Source organism: Stegostoma tigrinum, chromosome 5 (genome assembly GCF_030684315.1).
Source record: "Stegostoma tigrinum isolate sSteTig4 chromosome 5, sSteTig4.hap1, whole genome shotgun sequence".
Classification (NCBI taxonomy): Eukaryota; Metazoa; Chordata; class Chondrichthyes; order Orectolobiformes; family Stegostomatidae; genus Stegostoma; species Stegostoma tigrinum.
This window is the reverse complement of record NC_081358.1, coordinates 38,994,468-39,013,813: the sequence shown is the minus strand read 5'-3', so window position 1 is coordinate 39,013,813 and position 19,346 is coordinate 38,994,468.

The window sequence follows — 19,346 nt, the reverse complement described above, 5'->3', positions numbered from 1 at the left end:
GCCTTTCACAATCACCCCCAGACATCCCCAAAATGCCTTACAACCAATGAAGCTCCTTTGTATCGTGACCACTGAGGAAATGAAGTTAACAATTTGTGTACAACAGGATTCTATAAACAGTAGTGTAATAATGACTGCATAATCTGTCCTTAGGTGTCTGTTTACGTTCTAAAGGAAGTTATACTGGACTCGAAGTGTTAACACTATTTCACTCTTCATAGATACTGCCAGATCAGCAGATTTGCTCCAGCACTTTCCTTTTCTCTCTCCAGCATCTGTAGTATTTTGATTTTAATCAGTTACTGTGACGTTAATTGAGGGCTAAGTGTTGACCAGGATGCTGAGGAGAACTCCCCACTTGTATTTAATGTAGTTTCTTGACATCTTTTGCATCCAACCAAGATGACAGATAAAGCCTTAGTTTAATGTCTCAAATAAAGGACAGTGTAACACACCCTTATTGGGAAGGGGGATACATGCGAAGAGGGGAGGGGTGCATACCAACCTAGAATTCACAGGACTTCAACCCATAGCCTTTAAAATCAGATCCAGAGTGCTACCCATTAAACCACAGCTAGACATTGTGCCTACATGCTGTACCCTTGTTGAGATCGCTTTACCTAACAAGACTGGGGACTGAATTTTTCTGGCCCATATGGCTCAGTTACTCTCCGCAAAGTCCCTCAAAAGCCCGGAGAAATGGTCTAATGTGCTAATTCCAGCTTGTTGCCCAGCTCTCTGAGATTTAGCTTCATCCCTCTCAAGGGCACAAATGACAATGAGGAGAATCCCTGTGGAATTTCAAAGTCATTGGCTCTTTACATCACATAATATACTTGTTCATTTTATAGACATAAAAACATTAAAACACACAAGATTACGCTGTATGAAATGGAATATCACTAGCAATGAAGGGGCCGAATCTAACTTTCTGCGCCCAGGGATTCAAATGGTCACTGGTAAAAATTTAGATTTAATTAATTTTTTAAAGAATCTTGAATTAAAAGCTCGTCTCAGAAAACTCGAAGGCTGCGAGATAACCTTATTGAAACATACAAGATTCTTAGGAGATCTGACAAAGTAGGTGTGGGAAAGTTGTTTCCTTTTGTGGTGGAGGTTAGAACCACAGACATAATCTCAGTATAAGAGGTTGCTCATATAAGAAAGAAATGGGATGGAATTTCTTCTCTTAGTGGGTAGTAAATCTGTGGAATTCTTTACTGCAGAGAGTGCGATAGACAGAATTGTAATCACTTAGGGCATCGAGGGTTATGGGGAAAAGGCCTGAAAGTGAATGGCACACCAGACTTTGCTGGACTGAACATCCTACTCTGCTTCTACCTCTTATGGTCTTATGGATGCTCTTCTCAGTGATGCCTGTATCCGTATTAGTAATGAAATAGAATTCTATACCCAGGTAACATCAGCTATTTTTCTTGAAAGCTTTACAGGGACCTTAATGCAGTAATCACATCTTCTCATATATTTAACAACAAAGTGATTAAGGACATTCAAAATACAATTAGGAGAAAGGCTGTCCTTTCTCCATCTACTTCTGATTGAGAAAGCTCATTTTAAGACTTAAGAAAATCAAGCTTAGTGCATGTTATTCCTGTTCTTTTTCTTCCCTTAGTTCAAATCAGTAAAATGTGGGGGTACACAAAGCAAAATGAAGCTGGGGAAAAGAAAAGGATGGAATGTTCAAAACCCACTGAAGTCAACTTTAGGTGCTGAACAGGAACTGATGAGATGATTTAGTACTTAATTACTGGTCAGGTCCAGATGGGATAACATTCACAGGCCAATGCTTTGAACTGACATAGGAGTAATAACGTGGAGTATTTATCCAGGGTCAGGGAATCCTGTGAGGCTTCTTTACCATGGTTTACCAGGTGGATATTCAGAATATGACAATGTGAGGAAGGGAAAAAAAAACAAAGTGCTGAAGAAATTCAGCAAGTCTGGCTGCATCTGGAGAGAGAAGCAATTACTGAAGAAGAATCATGTTCGACTTAATGTTGGTGATGTGTCTCCCTCCACAGATACTGCCAGATCTACTGAGTTTCTCCACCACATTCTGTTTTTTATTTCAGATCGCCAACATCTGCAGTACTGTGCTTTTATTTGACAGTGTGGGATGTGGAAGAGGGAAGAGTAATTCAGATCCCCAAAGTGAGTACATCATAAATAGAGAACAGAAAACAGGAAGTTATTGCAAACAGAGGACAAAAACAAGGAAGTTATTGCAAACATTTGTAAAAAATTGCTTTGGCCTCAGCATGAGTATTATGTCCAATTGCAGGGATTCCACTTCAGGAAGAATATGAAGACATTGGTTGGGGGTATGGAAAAGATTTACAAAAAAGTAGCACATTTGGGAAGTCCCAATAGCGGAAATTAATTGGATAGATTACTTTGCTCTCTTTAGAGAAGAGGCTATTAACAGGAAATCTGACAGAGGTGGCCAAAGGACCACAAGGGATGAAAAACAGAGGATGTAGATTTAAGGCGATTGGCAAAAACCCCCAAAGATAACGTCAGGAAAAAAAATCACGTAGCAAAAGTTTTGGCTGAGGAACGTACTGCCTGTGAGCATTGTGGGCAAAGCTTCAATTGTTGTTTTTACAAGGATGTTGGGTAAACAGATGAAGGGAATATATTTTCAGAGCCCTGGGGAAAGGGTGAGTCAATGGGAGGAGCTAAATTGCTTGTGGAGTGAGTACACCCAGACTCAACGGGTTGAATGGCCTTATCATGATTTAATTCTAAATAACCAATGAATTTCCTGTAGCAGTATTCAAGAGTTAGAATTACCAAAACATAAACCAACGACAAAAGGAAATTACAGGAAAAAGCCGTCAATTTTTTCCTATTGGTTTTGGTCGGTGATTCCAATCTATAATTGTCAAATGTATTTTGAGTTCAATGGGCCATTTATTTAGAACACAATCAATTATGAATGAATCAGAGCAAATAATCTGGAACCAATGTGGGGTGGTTTACACTGAGGTCTTATTGTTCTTTGTTATCAAATCCCTGGAGCTCCCAGCTACAAATCATCAAGAATAACATTTTTCACTCAATTTGCAAATGGTCTTTTGATTGAACACCGTGTTGGCTTTTGCAAGAACTTGTTTCTGCTCGTCTTGTCACAAGTTTATAATTTATAGCACAAGGGAGACGGAAGCTTGTTAGTCACTTGCTGCTTTGCAGAATTTTCCTTCTTCTGTGTTTTGACAGTTGCTAAAAATTAAAATTAAAACATCCCAGAGGGTTTGACTCCTGCGGTTGACAAAGGAAGGGTGGAAGGAGGGGGTGAAGTATTGGAAACAATACATTGCAGGGCTAGTCATTAGAGGTTATTGTCTGGGTCACACAGTGATAATGAGGTACCTTATTCCATACGCTGTATTCTTAAATTGATTACACAGCTACAGTCCATTCCAATATTATTAAACGTTATTAAAAAAGGCAAAGTACTGTGGATGCTAAAAACCTGAAACAACAACAAAAAAAGTTGGCAAAGTCAACTTTGCCAGAATCTGTGGAGAGAAACAGGGTAATGTGCTGCAAATTTTTTTCTTTTGTTGGTGTCTTAGTTAGGGTGTCAATAGGTCACTGTCTCAATTGTCCAGAAAGCACACAGTGCTATGTACCAATCAGATTGTGAAGAATTGGCTGACAATCCTATTGGCGTATCACAGACATTGACAGTGGTGTCCTGGCTTTCTGAAAGTGGCTGGCCAATCGGAGGCAGCCAGCATCTGAATCCCAAAGATTGCCAGTTGTGACCTACACTTTAGGTGATCTAACAAAGTGCAATGAGTAAGTGGGACCCATAGGATTGGGGCAATTGTGGGGGACCCAAGCCTGGTAGTCAGGTTGCCCTAGTTACCCACTTGGAACCACATCCTCATCTCCTTTTCTGGTATGTTAATGACAGCATTTGTGCCATCTCTTGCTTTTGCTATGAACTGGGAAATGTTTGACTTTGTTTCCAATTTCCTCCTTTCCCTCGCCTTCACTTGGTCAACTTTTGACTTTTCCCTTCCTTTCCTTGACCACAATTCTGATGAAAGGTTATCAACATGAAAAGTTAATATTACTTGTCTCCTCAAACGCTGCCTGACCAGTTGCAATGCCCCAGCATTTTTTGCTTTTATCCCGATATTATAAAGACTAGAGTATACCGATTCTTATCTTGCATTCTATAGCAACTTTGGTAGGTTGAGAGTTAACCTTATGAAATGAGGTTGTCTTGACTTTATTTAGATTTTTGATGTAGGATTTTGAAAAACTTTTGCAGCCAATGATGTTGAAGTACTAATTCCCGCTTTATTTATACTAACCTTTAAATTCCTTTTTATTCCACCTGATAAAACTTATCAAAAAGGATAACTATTTTCTAATGTTGTTAACCTCAGTGGGAAAACCGTAATGCAATGTTGCTAGAATGCTCAAATGGATATTTTTGCCCACCTCGTGCTGATCTGAGTTCTTCCGAGTGAAATGTAATGCAATGTAAAAGATTCTCACAGCCTAAATGCCAGTGATGGAAAAGTTGTATTAAGTGCATGGAGCAAATTTAATGATGGAGAGATGAAAGTGGGAAATGAATGGAAGCATTTACAGAAAGAAAATTAGGAATTAAGAATGTGCATTCCTACAGAGCCCTTGATGATTTCCGGAAGTTCTAAAGACCCTTGCATTCAGTGCAGTTCTTCTGAAGTGCAGACACTGTTGTAACATAGGAAAAGCTGCAACAAAGTTGGAAACAGCAAGATCCCACAAACAACAGTGTGATAATGACCAGATCATCAATCTTTGTAAGCTTGGTTCAGGGATTAAAGTTGGGTATTAGCTGGTTCACGGAATAGCTTATTTATCTGATTTCTCTCAGAGTGATGCAGAGATTACATTTGTTATTAGTCTGCAATAGGTTTATTCGCAGTACTTTAAAGTATCTCAGCAATGAGGGGATCTTTAAGGTATGGGATGGAGATTTATTGAGGCATGGGATTTTTGCTTTCTGCCTGGAAGTTCCTGTCTGCCTCAGTTTTGGGGAGGCCAGCTAAACCATAGGGCAGTGCTGGGCTTTCCCCGGAATCAAAGTATCTTGGGCAGAAGTAAGCCCATAAGACATACAAATAGAAACAGGCCATTCAGCCCATCAAGTCTACTCAGCTATTCAATGAGTTCATGCCCGATCTCATAAACTTCAACTCCACTTTCCTGACTTATCCCCACAAACTCTTGATTCTCTTACTGATTAAAAATCTGCATATCACAGCATTAAATATACTTAACAGCCAAGCCTCTACAGCTCTCTGTGGTAAAGAATTCCACAGATTTACTTTTCATCATTAAATTTTGTTCACTGCCTCAGTTCTTGCTGAAGTGCATAACCACTCATTATGCTATATTATACTCCAAATGCCAAGCTCTAACCCACTTGCTTAATCTGTCAGTATTCCTCTGCAAACTCTTTGTGTCATCCTCACCACTTGCCTTCCCATCTATTTTTGTGTTTTTTTAAAATTTGGCTCTAGTGCATTCACTTTCCTTATCCAGGTCATTAATGTACATTGTAAATATCTGCGGTCTCAGCATTGCTCTCACCCACTTAGAGCTGTCAGACAATATCAGGCTGGTGGGGGCAATGTCTCTTGTTGACTGAAATATCTAAAGGTGCCAGCTGTTTTAGGAGACCTGAACATGTTACTAGGACTGACATCTTCACTGCTCTACTATTGTACTGCAACATTGAAGCTTTGCTATTTTTCTGTCATTCTGGGCTATGTTGCAAAGTCATATTATCCAAAATACTACTTTATAATATCACCGAACATAAATTCATATATGAATGACTTGTAAAGAACACATGTAAAGCAGAAGGCATCAGCAATAAAAGGCTTAAGTTTATTGAGAAGTGGCTGTCACTTGCAGAATGACACTCCAATTCTGTTTTTGCAGTGAGAAGGGTTCTGTATTTCTGGGTGGAGATTCTGATCAGGGTTCCTTCAGAAATGAGGAACCCCATATTGATTCTGACAGCTCCCTTGAAGTACAGAACTGTTGAGGATGAAAATCATACCCCCTTTCACAGCAGTCAGCTGCTATATTCTGAAATATAAAATCCTGAATCACAACCAGCCACTCTGACAGCTGCTGTCAAAAAGGTAACTTTAAAAGTGTTAAGAAGGGAAGGGTGAGGTTAGGATGCTGGGAGAGAGAAGTGCCAGATGGGTAAAGGAGTGAGGTGGCAGTTGAGTAGGGTGAATACTGCCCAGTGTTCCCCCACACGTATAGAACACTAGATGGATAAGAGGCTGAGTGGGCAGAAGGTAGAATGCCAAGGCACTAGGTAGGCAAGTCATGGTTGGAGTGTTTAAGATAGTTTGGGGTTTATGGGTCATATTGGACCCATCTGGGAATGTTGATTCATTGGGATGGGTGGGGACTTTCAGGGCTGAAAGGCTGCGTGTGTCACACTCAGTGTAGGAGCCCTTTGGTTCCTGTGGAAGGGCAGGAACGCCAGATCTGGAGTGGGGCAGTGGGTGGGGTCAAGTGGAGAATGGGCGAAGTACGTCAGGTCCAGCATGGGGTTACTGGAGTAGTTTGATCTGCAATGGAGGTGGGATGGAGGGGGAAGGGAGGGATTAGGCCCACTAGCAGAATAGAGATGTTGAGTTAGGAGTACAGGGAGGTTGGGTCAGAATCTGGGGGTGTAAGAGGTTGGGGGGAGTATTTTGGAGGGTGTGTGTGGTGATTTGGGGTGGCAGGGTCAGTCCAATAATTACTCAGGAGTCTGTTTGGGTATTTAAAAGTCTAATTTTTCTGAATAACTAATTAATTTTAGCAGAACTCTCCAAATTCTTCGATTTAAGTGGATATTTTTGGAGGATTCCAAATATAGTGAATTGTCCAGATGAATCTTCAATTTTCCAGCCAATTCCTTCGGAATTTGCTGTGATGGGGACTCTCTAGTGTTCCTGTGCTCAACTCCCAGCTATGCTTTACAAACAACTGTTTGGTCGTTAGAAAACCAGGCCAATGATGCATTTGCTCAGAACAAACTTGGAAGGAGACACCAAATCTGCAACACTTTCAGAAAGGTCACATGATCTAGTTTGTGGTTGAGAGAAGAAATTGGATTTGAACATAGAGAGTTTGAGATAATTTGCCTCAGACCACAGACTTCGGCCTCTCTCTTTCAATGAGATTCTTCTTGTCAAAATTGTGAGGCAAAAGCCTAATGAAAGATCTCATTACAACACGTGACAGGTTCCTAAAAGAGAACTTGAAACCCACCACCACTGTCTCCAGAAAACAAAATACATTCAGCCAGGCGTAACTAGGACTACAAAGAAATCCTAGTGCCAACAACCTGTGAGGAAAATAACTTCTATTGCAGCCCATCGTAATGTGTGCGTAATTCCAAACCTCTGGGGTTGATTTAGAACAAACAACAAAGAAATTTACAGGAACAGGCCCTTTGGCCCTCCAAGCCTGCACTGACAAGCAGCCCAACACAACTAATACTCCTTACCCTTCCGCGAATCATATCCCTCTATTTCCATCCTATTCATATATTTGTCAAGATGCCCTTTAAGAGTCACTATAGTATGTGCCTCCATTTGTTGAATTTAATTGTTACTTGACCAAAGATCTCTTAAGATAGCACCCTGCAAAGTTTAGTTTAATTTTTCCTAAATGGGAAAGATGTGCTTGTACATGTTTCTCTTCAAGCAGTTGTGTATACATACATACCATTTAATTCTTTTGTTAATAATCTTTACCATTCTTCCTTGTAAGTTTTGTTTGTAATAAACCTTTTTTTGTTACTTAAGGAATTTGACTGACTTGTTTCTGGTGCAACTTTGCATATTGTTTTATATATACTGAACTGGCAATACCACGTCCCATTTTAAATTCAAATTTTGCTAAGGTTAGCATTGGGACAAGGGAATGGATCAGTTTATCGTCTTAACTGGATCGCAACAACTGTCACTGCAAAAGTGACTATTTAACATATTACTATCTATTGTACCATCTGCTATTTTTTGTGACAGTACAGATTTGAAGAGTGACCTGAGTCTTACACTTAAGTAAACACTTTCATAAAACCAGTGAAGGTGGAAAATAAACATAATGTGTGTTCCTATGAAAACGTTTCCAATTTGAGATCTAGTAGAAGGCTTTCACAAACTTTATAGGAGCTCATTCAGCCTTACGTACCTGTACCTGCTCTTTGAAAAAGATATCCATTTACTCCCAATCCATAAATGAAAGAAGAGAAAACACCAGCACATTTTAAACTGATTTCTAATACCAAATTGCTGTCTCAATGTTATATATTCCAAATCCAGACACCTCTTTTCAAAATCTTGTGGATTTAAATCCATTCCAGGACTAAACCACGTAATGTAAGCTGGCACTGAAAGCCTGTGGCAATGCCAGAAGTTCTGTCTCTGCTGAGATATTAAACTCAGGTCAGTTTGATTTTTCTGATGACTCAGCTGTTTGTTAAGGATCCCATGGCATTGAAGAAGAGAAAGATATTCTCCAAGTATGATTGGTAACATTGCTCTTTCAATCAACCAAACCAAAATACATAATTGAACCTCATTGCTGTTTGGGGTTCTTACTGCATACTGTAATGATGGCTGGTATAACAGTGACTGCACTCCAAAGTGATTCCTTGTGCATGAACCACTCAGTGACATATTTTAGAGAAATGAAAGGGTAATGTCAGACTTCAGCTGCTTTTGCAATATTATCAGGTTGTTATTTACAGAAATAAATAAAGTATGTCAATGTTAATCTAAGAGTGCACTGTTGCTATTGAAATAAGTCCACAGTGGCTGGTATTCCATCATTAAATCATCCTTTATTTACATGTGCATAACATTTGACACTGGTCTGGCTTCCTCAGAGCCAGCTGTCAGAATGAACAGAACATCTGACATTCCTGTTTATTTCTGTCAGCCAGGGCTCCCTGATTGGACTGGGTTAACAGCCCCAATCAGGGAACTCGTATTCTAACCTCATTATAATCACCACAACTGTCATCTTATTTAAGAAATGTATTACAGATCTCTGAGAGTTTACAAAGTGTCAAATCTTCTTTGAACAATCCTCAGCTGCATCATGGAAGTAATGGTTCAAGGATGATAATCCTTGAAATGCTGTGGTTTCATGGTTATTGTGAATCAAAGCTAAATCAGACAGTTTCTGGATTCTCCATGTAAACATGTGGTATTCTAGTTAGGCCACAATTGATAGCAACACTCTGCACTTGGCACTTCCTCAATCAACCCTGTGAACTGGCTTTTCACATTTGCAGAGAGTGTGCCAGGCAGTTCTGCGTGACAGAGCCAGATGGCCACAATGGCTAGTCCACATTTTTAACCAGGATTAGTTGCTGGAGCATCTCAAATTCTGTTCTTGAAGGAGTAGGGCTCACAGTTATATAGCTCCTTATGTGACTACAGAACAACCAAAGAGCTTTATAACTAATGAATATTGTCTTCAAATGTGGCTATTGTTGTAATGCAGAAAATGCAGCAGCCAATGCGTGCACAGCAATCTCTCACAAATAGCAATATGGTATAGATAATAAAATGTGAGGCTGGATGAACACAGCAGGCCAAGCAGCATCTCAGGATCCTGAGATGCTGCTTGGCCTGCTGTGTTCATCCAGCCTCACATTTTATTATCTTGGAATTCTCCAGCATCTGCAGTTCCCATTATCTCATATGGTATAGGTAACCTGATTCTTTAAAATGTTGCTTAAGATATATATATATTGGCCCAGGCTCTGAGTAGAACTCTTCTGATCTGCTTCAAAGGAGATGAGGTATTTTACATTCACCTGGAAAAGGCTGCTGGAGCGTGGCTTTTATGGCTTCCTGAAAGCTGGCATCTCCAATAGTGCGGGAAAGCGGCATCAACCTTGATGGTTATGGGTCATGTCCCAAGGTGGCATCCAAATCCACAAACTTCTGCGTTAGGGCAAGGATGCTAGCCTTGGAACCACAAGCCAGCACCTAAAAAACCAAAATAAAAGTAACAGAAGAGTGTGCACATCATACTATTTTGCATTTGAATTAATATTTATGGCCTCAACTCTGTTTTATGTCCCCAGGCTCTGCATGTACCTCTAAGGTCTGTGCGGGGGCATCGGCTGGAGAAATCAGAGGTGAACATGTTGGCATGGTGTCGCAGAAGCAGCTTAGAGGGAAAGTTGCTTGTGGATTGCCAGATTTTCTTCTTCAAAGTGGCATCACATTTGTTTTCTATTTCACAAAGTTCCCAGACCGGAAAACAAGCCAACATTGTGAAATGGGTTGAATGCTTTAATGTGTGAAATACGGCACCATGTAATAAGAGCGAACCTTCAATGAACAGCGCATCACTTTCTTCTTTTGGAAATTTGTTTCAATACTCCATTTGTTCTCTGAAGGGATCTTAACAACAAATCAGAAGTGTTTCTTTTATTAGACTGGAAAATATTCTAGTTAAGGATGTGTTTTTCTAAAATCCTCCAGTTTTCTTAAATAGTTGAGAACATATAAGACTGTCTCTGCTTGTTACATTTACGACAACCATGAGATCATAAGAAATAGGAGCAGAAGGAGACCATTTGGCCTCTTGAACTTGCTGCATCATTCAACATCATGACTGACCTGTTTCCTCAACTCTACCTTTCTGCACAAATTCCAAATCCAAAAATCTATTGCTCGCTCTCTCTAATGAATATATTCAATAACTGAGTTGCGTAGTGAATTCTAAACATTCATGACTCTCTTAATAACAAAAATTTTCTCCTCATCTATGTTCCTGATTGGCTGAGTCCTTATTCTGGTGTAGATGCCCTAACCAGGGATAACCTTTCTGAGCAATTGCCCCATTAATCCCCTTAACAATTTCCTGTGTTTCAATGAGATCATACTTTGTCGTTCTGTACTTCATGCAATTTAGGCCAAGCCAACAACTATATGGGATCAAAGGACAATCTTCTTTTCCTGGGAATTGATCTAGACAATATGAAGGTGGTATTCAGCTTCAATGTTTATGGTTTCTATGAACTTAGGTAAAGATAAAACACTGGTGAGCACTACTTGGTACAAATATTAACAAAAAAGGAGTGCTGAACATGGTCTGGTCATTTATTGCTAGCCACCTCCGTTATAGCTGACAGCTTTCAAACACTTTGGAAGGAAGACAAAATGCTTGGTGTCTCAGCTACTTTGTAAAATGTTTACTTGTTGGAACTGCAAACCAGGGAAGCTGCAAAAATAAGTCATCAATTGTCCAACGCACAAAGTGAAAATGAGTGAAAAGATGCCACTCCCACGAGTGCCCTGTTTATAATAATGAAACCTTCACTATTTCTATCATCTTCTTTTCAGAATCCAGCATTGGACACCACCCACTTACTATTTCTGTAAGCATTTTCAGCTCCACAATTGTCCAAATCTCTGTGCTCATATCCCATTCTTTAGCATCGCATCATTGGCACCATCAACTGCCTGGGTGCTAAACGGTAGAATTCCCACCTTAAGCCTCTCTATCATGGGGTAGTATGGTGGCTCCGTGGTTAGCACTGCTGCCACGCAGCACCAGGGCCTGAGTTCAATTCCAGCCTTGGGTGACTGTGAGAAGTTTGCACATACACCCTGTGTCTGTGCGGATTTCCTCTGGGTGCCTCGGTTTCTTCTCATAGTCCAAAGATGTGCAGGTTAGGTGGATTGGCTATGCTAAATTGCCCATGTTGTCCAGGGATGTGTAGGCTAGATGGATTAGCCACGTGGAATGCAGGGATACAGGGACAGATAGGCGGTGGGATGCTCTTCAAAGGGTTTGGTGTGAGCTTACAGAGTCGTACACCACAGAAACAGGCCCTTTACCCAATCAGTCCACGCCAAGTATAATTTCAAACTAAATCAGTCCCACCTGCCTGATCTTGGCCCATATCCCTGCAAACCTTTTCTATTCATGCACTTATCCAAACGTTTTTAAATGTTGTAATTATACCCAAATCCACCACTTCCTCAGGAGGTTCATCCCACACGTGAGCCACTCCCTGTGTAAAAATACTCGCCCCTCGTGTCTTTTTTAAATCTCTCTCCTCTTGCTTAAAAAATGTGCCCCCAGTCTTGAAATCCCCCATCCTAGTGAAAACACAACTACCATTAACTCTATCTATACCCCTCATTGTTTTATAAACATGTATCAGGTCAGCTCTCAACCTCTTGTTCTCCAGTGAAAGACGTCCCAGCCTATTTAGCCTTACTGTATAACTCAAACTTTCCATACTCAGCAACATCCTGATAATTCTCTTTTGGACCCTCTCCAGTTAATAATATCCTTATAACTGGGGGACCGGAACTGGACACTGAAGAGGTCTCACCAAAATCCTACACAGCCTCAATATGACTTCCCAACTCCTATACTTGCTGGGCTGAATGGCCTATTTCCACACTGTAATGATCCCTCCTTCATCTTCTAAGCTATTCCCTAACACCTAACACTTTGACTAAGCTTTTTGGATGTCTGCCCTAATATCTTCTTGTGTGGCTCAGTGAACACTTCTCTGAATTGCTTTGGCAAGCTTTATTACATTCAAAATAGTAATCAAATGCAAGTTGCTATTATTTCATCTTCAGTGCTGAATCCTAATAAAAGGATGGGAATTTTGCAAAACAAAAATTCAACTGTGTCAGGACTTTGATCAACTTTGGAAAATTTCATAGCACCCCACATTTAAATTCTTCGTTCTGCATTCAGTTTAGTGTAACATTTTCACAAACTCCAGGGCATTCTTTCTCTCACTGTGACATGGATGTGTGGTGAGTGTTCATAATTAAATAGCTGTAGAAAATATTGTGCATTGATCAAGATTTCTTCTGCTATTTCTGGGTTAAGAGTTCCAGGGTATAAGTATGATTGTGAAATAGTTTGCTGTTCTGGAATCATATGCTTGAATTGGACAGGTTTTTGTTTGTACTCGATGCAGTGCTTGATTTAGAAATGTGTTATTATTGGTACCCAGAGTCATATTGCCACATGGGATCAGGCTGTAATTCAAAAATCTACTTGGATGCGGTTGATTTATTGTTGTTAAAAATGTAAAACATTTTTTTAAGATTCACTCACGAGATGGGAGTGTCGCTGGCCACGCCAGTATTTTGTGAGGAAGGGTCACTGGATCCGAAATGTTAACTCCGCTTTTTTCTTCACAGATGCTGTCAGACCTGCTGAGCTTTTCCAGCAACTTCTGTTTTTGTTCCAGTATTTTCTGCCCATCCCTAATTGGTATTGAACTGACTGACTCACTTGGCTATTTCAGCAGTTCAGTTAAGAGTAAACCACATTGCTGAAGGCTTTGAGCCGCATGTCGGCAACCATTGTGGGTTAGGGAGTCTAGTAATTTGACTGGGCTTCTGTGAAGGAATGGCAGTCACCATCATCTTAGTTATGATTTGTGGTCACTTTGACTGACTTTTGTCTCTGACTTCAGCAGGGCAGCATTTTAATTTGCTAACATGCCCTTGTTGTGGTTTCTGCTAGATCCAGCTGTAGCAATTATGCATCCTGTACATGTATACCAGCACCTGTAACAATCTCACAGGGTTCTTCTCAATCATAGAACACCAGATGTACTATGCATTGCTGCTCCATTTATATTTCTTCTTTAAACAATATCTCAATGGTGTCATTTTCATTCCAGATGATATGACCAGAGACTGACAGTTCATTTAGCATTTTGGTTTCTGCGTAATGGGCAGGATTGTGATTTAGGAACAGCATCATTTCACCTTGAAAAATTGTTTCCTAAGACTTTTAGAGATAATTTGGTGTTCATTTCCACTGTTGTTGGTGCACATTGAAGAGATGCCATTATGTTCTTACCAAGTCAGAAGCCTAGCAGTGCAGTCTGATGAGGGGGACTTTCTTTGATCTCCTGCTTCAGAGAATTGTTTTCAGGAGGGTAGACACCTTTGTTGTCTGAAGGTTCTGCCTGTTGGCCATATGGCAGAATGCATATACAGACCTGATTGTGGGATGTAGCTTTCAATTAGGGGTGCGGGTTTGGGAGTGGGGCTATGGGTTTGCATAATGTGTAATAGGTTCAGTTGACATAAGATTATTTTATCTCTGGGCTAAATAGTGCCATTCATCTTGTTTAGGATTCAGTTAAGCCCCAATGAATTCCATTACATTTTAGAACTGGGTGACGTTTCGAAAGACAATCTTGCAATGCAGAAATGAATCTTGATAAACACATTTTCAAGATAGGCTCGAGTTTTGGAAAATGCAACTATCAACTCAATGAGCTCCAGTCATGACTACATACCACCCTCATTCATTTCTGAGTCTAATTCAAAGGGATTTTCAGTATGTAGCCAGTTTTTGTTACTCTGGTGCTGTATCTTTCAATGTGTCTTACTCAGTTCAATCCAATGGTAATGATTCCTCAATGTAAACGGAGGCCTCTCTGATTTATTAGTAACATTTCTTCTGTTATTTAAAACCATGTTCTTTCCATTCAACACCTGTCTACACATACAGATTCAACTCTGTTAGCCTTTATGGACTTTTAATGTTAACTGGAGAAGGGAAGAAACTGGAAGCAATATGGAATTTCAACATTTTATTTCTTCTTAGAATGAAACATTCATGATTCCTTGACCCACCCATGCCTCATGCCTTTGGATTTATGTTGTGATCATTCTAAACTATTTAAACTTTTAGAAAAGAGTAGAACAAATAATGTATCAGTAACCACCATGGAATAACTACTGGTATAGGCGGTTTAACTTAATTACATTACTCATCATTTAATGACCTCTTTCTTTTGACATAGTTATTGCGTATATAGTGTTCTGCACAATGTCCTCTAGCTGCACTGCCTGAGTAGTATCTTCTCCAGAACGGATTTATGGTTCCAACATATGACGTTCATCAAGGATTTCGTGTTGAGCTCTGTTTTGTGTTTTGATGAGTTTTTCTTCCTGAAACAAATTGTAGAGGAAATGTGTTACAGGCTAACTGTAATGTGTAGCTGCATGTGTAATTCAACCAGCCTCTTGCTATCTATCTCTTATGCATGTACATTTTCCAACATATTCAGTGCTGATCTCTAAACTCACAGTTATCAAAAACAGAATACAATGTAGAGGCTAATGCAATGGGTTGTAAGCTGTTGGTAAGATAAGACATGGACACACTGTACAGAAAGTGTTAGAAAAGGTGAGGGAGATGGTGGACTGAGTGGGATTTGGATGTAGATACAATGTGAGAGGCACTGGAAAAGCTCTTCCATTGTGCTGATTCTTCAGATGTACATGTTAAATGCTTCAGATGGAGAGAGGACCTGGACCTGGCTCTCAAAGGAGAGGGTGCAGGTTTTAGGACCTGGGTGATAGTAATGGTGGCTTGAAGACCATTGGTTCTAAATTGGTGGGTCTCAAAATCAGAGCAATGAGAGGCTGCAGGGCCCAAAGACCACAATGGAATGCATTAAAAATGTGTTTGTAGCAAGATGGTTATTTTCATGGTGGGCATTGGTTATTCCTTGTGGCATTTAATTTTTGGAATAATTACTAATTGACTGGGCAATAACTTATTGCTTTTCCTGTCAATGCAGTATTTGACCTTTTCAGTTTTCTCCAATGGGTGCTTGTATATGCTGACTAACACTCAGCCAGAAGTTAGAGATATGTGGTAGCAATAAGACTTAAAAATCTTTGGAGCTTTATATGTGACATTTTTATAATTTGTTTTGCTTTACATATTAGATTTAATTTGAAGCTTTAAAATGGAACTCATTAAATTCCTGATAAGTGTTCATAAATGGAATGTTTTATTCATCTTTCAGAGTGCACATTGGTTGTATTTGGGATCTTGCTGAGCAGAACTTGTCTGCCACAGTTATACATTACAGTAGTAACTACACTTTAAAAATACTGCTTCAGTCCTAAAGCCTTCTGAGATAGCTTGAAATTGTTAAAGGTGCTATAGAAGTGTAATGAATACTCTCCACTTGCTGGGATGAGAGCGGCTTCATTTAAGAAGCTCAGCAACAACTAGGACAAAGTAGCAGCTTGATTGGCATCCCATCCTCTATGTTAAAACTTCATTCCCACCACCACTGATCTGCAATGGCAACAATGTGTACAATCCACAAGATGAGTTTAGCAAATTGATAGCAATTTGCAAACCAATGAACTCCACCAACCAATAGTGGTTAGCACAGCTGCCTCACAGTACCAGGGACCTAGTCTCAATTCCAGCCTCGGGTGACTGTCTGTGTAAAAATTTGACATTCTTCCCGTGCCTGTGCGGGTTTCCTACAGATGCTCCGGTTTCCTTCCTCAGCCCAAGGATGGAGAATGGTTAGGTGGATTGCCATTCTATATTACCCTGTAGTGTCCAGGGATGTGCAGGCTTTGTGGATTAGCCATGGGAAATGATAGGGTGTGGGGCTGGGTTTGGGTGGGAGGGTTTTCAGAGGGTCAGCTTGAACTTGATGGACCGAATAACCTCTTTCTGCTCAGTAAAGACTCTATCATTCTACATAGAAGGACAAGGGCAGCAGATACATACAGGCACGTTATCTGTGGAATTCCCTGCCCAGTGAAACAGTTGAGGCTGCCTTATTGAAAGTGTTTAAGGCAAAGATAGATAGAATTTCGAACAGTAAAAGCACTAAGGGTTATGGTGAGCAGATGGGTAAGTGGACCTGAGTCCGTGAGAAAATCAGCCCCATAGCGCCAGGGACCCGGGTTCGATCCCAGCCTCCGGTAACTGTCTGTGCGGAGTTTGCACATTCTCCCCGTGTCTGCGTGGGTTTCCTCTGGGTGCTCCGGTTTCCTCCCACAGTCCAAAGATGTGCAGGCTAGGTGGATCGGCCATGCTAAATTGCCTGTAGTGTTCAGGGGTGTGTGAATTGTAGAGGGATGGGTCTGGGTGGGATGCTCCAAGGGGCGGTGTGGACTTGTTGGGCCGAAGGGCCTGTTTCCACACTGTAGGGAATCTAATCTTATTGAATGGCAGAGCAGGCTTGATGGGCCAAATGGCCTACTGCTGTTGCTATTTTCCATATTCTTAAGTTCTAGATACCAGAACCTGCACTGTTGCTGAGTCAAAGTCACATTTTCATGGGTATTTGTACATGAGTAGTAAATGCTGGCTTTGACAACAACGTTCAATCCACATGAAAGCATAAGAAAGGCTGTTCTTTCCATACAGGTACTTAATGTTTCCAGCTTGATGAGTCTTTTGTTAGAACATATTCTGCTGGAATAAGAATTCTTTTGCTATATCTACAAATTCAACTATTTGCTAAACAGTTCCAGTAAATTTTGTTTTTAGTAGGGCATTAGTAACCCACATTTGGTTGGTCTGGAACAAAAACAGAAGTTGCTGGAAAAGCTCAGCATGTCTGGAACTGTTCTGAGGAAGGGTTACTGGACCCGAAAAGTTAACTCTGATTTTTCTTCACAGATGCTGCCAGATCTGCTGAGCTTTACCAGCAACTTCCTGCTTTTGTTCCTGGTTCACAACATCGATACTTCTTTTGATTTTTGTTTGGTTTGCCTCGTTAGACTGAGCTTGGAGTTCGCTGATGACACCACCATTGTAGTCTGGATATCAAACAATGGCAAGTCAATACAGGAAGGAGATAGAATGCTTGGTGATGTTGTGCAATGATAACAATCTCTCTCTCAATGTCAACAAAACAAAAGACTGATCATTGACTTCAGGAAGAAATGAGGAAGACATGCCCCCTATACCTACACTAATGGAACTGAAGTGGAGAGGGTCAAAAGCGTCATGTTCCTAGAAGTGATGCTAACTAACAATCTGTCTTGGAGCTCCCACACAGATGCCAGGGTCAAGAAGGCACAACAATACCTTTTCTTCCTCAGGAGGCTTAGGAAATTCAGCATGTCCATAAGGACCCTCACCAACTTTTACAGAATCACCACAAAAAGCACTCTATCTGGGTAAGAAGCTACAGAACGTTGTGTACACAGCCCAGGCTATCACACAAGCCAACCACCATCAGTGGACTCCCTCTACACTTCTTGTTGCCACGGAAAGGCTGCCAACATCATCAAAGACCCCTCTAACCCTGGTAATACTCACTTCAGCTCAAGAAGCTGCATCTCGAGACCTACATCTGTTCCTATCTTCCTGGTGCCCCCAATTCCCAATGATGGACATAGTCATCCCTATACTGCAGCTACAATGGTTCCAAAACCCAAATTACACCAAGACATCTATAAAGCTACCAGGCCCAGTTTAACCAAGTTACTATCTGTCATGGAGGATTGGCTGGTTTACAACCGTGTATTGTTACCTTGGGCCTAGTTTCACCATATGGGCACCTTGCTACCTCTCACCCTGTATGTTGATGTGGCATGGCACCGCTGTCACGGAGTTACAAAGTTTTAAGTCTACCACCATTCAAATCTCTCCTTCGGGTGCATGTGTGTTCATTTAAAAACTTACCCTTCATCGTTATAAGATGTCCTGATGACAACTCCAGAAAACAAGTCCTCCCATCAACTCTATTAAAACATTACCACATTTCCTTTAAATGGTGCTTTTGGTGGCCTTAAATCTAAGACAATGCCTAGCCGTCTTCCTCTGCCTGGCCCTGTACCCAACAGTTTGGCACTAAGAACACCAACCATATGGAATTGAGTTCCTGGGGAGGTATGAGCACTATAGGGCGTTTTCTGCTGCTTGAAGTTTTCAGTACTAATCACTCCCAGACAAAGGGTTGATTAGCCCTGTAATGTTTTTTTAATAAAATATTTGGCCACAGGCAACCAAATGCAAGGTGAATTAATACTGTGTTTACTGCCCCTCCTGACAATATGATGACTTTCACAAGGGAGAACATGATAACGCATGGAAAAAACATGCTCTTGCAGCAATATTTCTAAATTCCCATTGACTTCCTTTATGCTTGTTGTAGTTCTGATAGAAAACTGAACAGATGCAGGTTAGATGGAGTTCAGGGTGAGTATAATCAATCATGTGGGACCAGTTTAGCCTTGTGATATTTTCAAAAACGTAACATGATTACATCCAGGAAACCAGTTTTGAGAAATTATATGTGATTGATAACTGCTTTCACTTCACATATAAAATAGCAGATGGTCACTTGTATATCACAGTTATATATCTAGTCAAGCGTTTCTAAAGAGTACTTATCAAATCACCATGCCGTCATATGTAAATGTTAATCCCTAAACATCTGTTTTTTTGTAGAGTGAAATGTCATCCATATATCTCTTTGTAATGCAGTGTGAGTCTCAGAACAA